This window comes from Cardiocondyla obscurior, unplaced genomic scaffold (genome assembly GCF_019399895.1).
Source record: "Cardiocondyla obscurior isolate alpha-2009 unplaced genomic scaffold, Cobs3.1 scaffold54_0_224330, whole genome shotgun sequence".
NCBI lineage: Eukaryota > Metazoa > Arthropoda > Insecta > Hymenoptera > Formicidae > Cardiocondyla > Cardiocondyla obscurior.
In genome coordinates, this window is record NW_027228801.1 from 164719 (window position 1) to 168784 (window position 4066).

Below are 4066 nucleotides of genomic sequence, written 5' to 3' on the forward strand. Positions count from 1 at the left end.
AGAAGTTGCATTATGCACACAAAGCCGTCTAATTGTGTTACGTTCCTGTCGCGATTTTCACTTGTTATCGTCGCGAGTATGTTGCTTTTTCTTCGAGCATCACTTTTCGTGGTGTCGTAGCAGTGCGCGGATATATCATCGAATAGTTTTTTGCGAATAATGGCTCCAATCTTATGCTCTGAGATACGAGGTCGCATCATCGGACAGTGGCAGGCCGGAAAATCAGTAACAGAAATTGCTGCTGATATTCCGTGTTCTGTTCAAGCTGTTCGACGATGGATACGACGATACAATGAGGGCGGAGATCATGCTTTGCATGATCATCGCACTCATAATCGTCGTCCTCGTAACACCAGAGTAGAAGAGGACGAGGCACTCGTCGCTGCTGTTGTGGATCGTCCTTTTGGCACCGTCCAAGAGGCGATCAACAGAGCGGACGTCGCGGTATCAGACAAGACCGCCCGGCGACGTTTAAACGAAGCCGGATATCATTGTCATCGTCCAGCCCATAAAATCCCGTTGACTCCCGATCATCGGGATCAACGGGTCGCGTTTGCTTTAGAAAATCTGGTGACGAACCGTGCGGAGTGGGAAGCGACGATATGGACCGATGAAAAGGTTTTCGTATCGTGCGCTGATCACAGGCCGCACGTATGGCGTCCAAGAGATCAACGGTTGGATCCAAACCATGTTGTGCCTCTTCACCGAAGTGGGAGGATTTCATGTGCTATGTGGAGGTGGATATCTGGCACTGCAATCGGAGAATTGGTGCACATTCCAACGCGAATGAACTCGACAGAGTATATTCACATACTGGAAGAAGTTCTTCTTCCTTCAGTACGCGCAATATATTCTGAAGAGGATATGCCAATTATCCGATTGGTGCAAGATAATTCCGCTGTGCACACATCACATGAAACGCAAGCGTGGTTTCGGAATCATCCGGAGATCCGCTTGATTGACTGGCCAGCTCGTTCACCAGATCTGAATGTAATAGAAAATGTCTGGGCGCAGATGGTTCTGCAATGGGAACCACGAAGGGAAAGGACGACGGCAGCGTTAGTTGATCACGCGATAAAAGTTTGGGAGGGTCTTCGGGCTCGACCAGATTTTTTCGCGAACTTGATGAGTTCGATACCTAATCGACTCAATCAAGTGATCGAGCGGTCCGGTTACTGGACCGATTATTAATTCGATGATCCGCAGAGCTTCGCCCACAAAATGGCCCTTTTCAGGGCCAACAAAACGCTCATACGACGAACATTCTTTAAGATTTATTAAATTGTTTTTTTAAAGACAGCGCTATTTTAAATTGTCTTTTTCAAAACAGAAAACGGTATTTCAAATTGTCTTTTTCAAGACAGAAAACATAATTTTGAATTGTCTTTTTCAAGACAGAAAACAGAATTTTAAATTGTCTTTTTCAAGACAGAAAACAGAATTTTAAATTGTTTTTTTCAAGACAGAAAACATAATTTTAAATTGTCTTTTTCAAGACAGAAAACATAATTTTAAATTGTCTTTTTCAAGACAGAAAACAGAATTTTTAATTGTCTTTCTCAAGACAAAAAACAGAATTTTTAATTGTCTTTCTCAAGGCATTATTTATTTGTCAAAAAATAATTACGAAAATTAATTACACGCAACGTAAAATTATATATTTATAATATCAGTAGCACGGGTATTTAATTTCGATTATCATTAGTCGCGAAAATCTTAAAGCTATAATTCGTACTTTTACGATCTATCTTTATCTCTGCGCGCCCATATAAACACGAACGCGTGCAAGCGAGAGATCGGAGGTGCACCTCTAACAGTTTCGCACCGTCCTCCCATGCGTTCTTTCTCGAGATATTATTTATATATTTGTCGAAAAATTATCGCGAAAATAAATTATACGCAACGTAGAATTATATATTTAATAACATTAGTAACACGGGTATTCAATTTCGGTTGTGATTATCGCGAAATGTCTTGAAGTATATGCTAGAATTAATAGCGTACTCTTGCGATCTATTTCTATCCTTGCGCGTCCGTATAAACACGAACGCGTGCAAGCGAGAGAACGAAGGTGCGCCTATAACTTTTTCTTAGCGACCACTCATGCGTTCTCTCTCAAACGCACGGGTTGCGAGCGGGATAGAGCATGAGAACGCCTCCCACCAAATTTTCCTCCGTCCTCTCGCTTCTCTCGGCGCTTCACGGCTCACGTACGCGCTTCGCGGTATGGCCTGACGCACACCACGCTAGCTCACACACGTTAGCTGCCGTCGCCGCAGAGCGTCAGGCCATTATTGCCGGTCAGTGTACATACAACAATGTTGTACAAACAACTTTTATTTATAAAAACATTTTTAATTATTTATTAAAATTTTTTATATTTTAAAGAAATTAATATACCTTAGCACTAACATTTTCACAAACATAATTCAGCAAAATAAATTTTGTTAAGAATATTATGCACCATGTATCATTAGCAAGCATTAGTTTTAATTTAGCTGAATTACTTCCATGTATTTGTTTTAAACACAATATCATATGATATTGGACGTAAAAGTATGTAATTAAATTAACAAAATAAGACACTATTTGTAATGCTAATTGCGTCCCAAATAAGTCATTTATGTCACGAGCTATTCGACAAAGTTCTGAATGAAGATGCCTAAAATAAAATTTTATTAAGTTAATAATAATTAAAATTCATATCACGAGACATGGTAGTGTTTTGCTAGTCAAGTGTTCGCGCAACAACACCAATCGTATATCTTAACACGAGTTGTCGAGTTGATAAAAAATGAGAGTAAATGTATATAGGCAGCTTCTAAGAAGTAAGTATTCCAACATAAAAATTTTTACAAAAATTGTAACAAAAAATTTTTTACAACATTCCCAATTGTTTCACCAGAGTGGTGCACGGGGTCTGTTCTCCGGAACCACGGCTTAGGCGGAGTTGATTTTAATTGAAATAAACTTCCTTTTCTTATAAACAATTGTAGTACCTTTATTTTCTTCTTGTGTCGCGAGTATAATAATTATCGGTAAGTAGAGTTACGGGTCGCTAGCTCGAAACTCACTGATTTGCACGAGTTTCAGAGCTCGTGCATTTTATATTATTTACATGTCTTGTCAGCAAAATTGCAAAAGGAAGTAGCCAAGTGCCCTACTGCCTTCTGCTGATAACGCGCGGTGTTGTAAGTGTTGACGAGACTGCATCGTAGGCTCAGCGGATTCCAACCGTTTGGCAATCCGCTGAGTCTTCGTAAAAAAATTGGCGCACGCGGTGTCAATCACCTGAGTCTACGCGTCGGGTTACAACACAATCCTTTCGATTTTAGACGTCTTTTTGTTAACTACTGTAACTGTATCTTGTATTTTGATAAAGTTTCTGATGAAAAATCTTTTATTGTTTGTCACATGGCTTGTCGCATCTTTTGTTTACGTATGGAGAATGCTGTTACGTTAGCAATGTTCTCCGACAAAAAGAAGTTCTGATTATTATTTTATTTATAATAAATGTTTATTTTATATACTACTCGGAGACAAACAACATATTTATTGTCAGGAATCAATTTTCACTTTCGATCATATTTTTCCAAGAATTTTTTGCTTACATTAAAGCGTCAATCAATCTAATTTCCGCAATTGCCGATAAAAAGACAACTAAAAATATTTGTTTATACCATCCCCTTACGTCACGTGATCACTTCTTGCTTTCGTTTTTCCCGCTTACTTTACCCTCCTCTCCAAAAAAATCCAAATTATAAGGAAACCTCACAAAGTGGAAAATTAAAAAAATCTAAAACTTACACATATTTAGGGGAGATTATTAAATAAATTAAAAAAATATTAACTACGGATATTCGGTTTTAAAAAGTAAAACCACCTTTTAAGAATAAGACCGCTTTATACTTTTTCTGATACATCTCAAAAATTCTTTGAAATATAAAAAAAATATTTCTGTTAGAATGAGAGAAAATTTCAGTATGCATATTAGTGGCAACTCACGCTCAGAAGCTGTAGGTTAAAACGAATAACCGCACAAAAGGAAAACCGAAGACCCAACCAA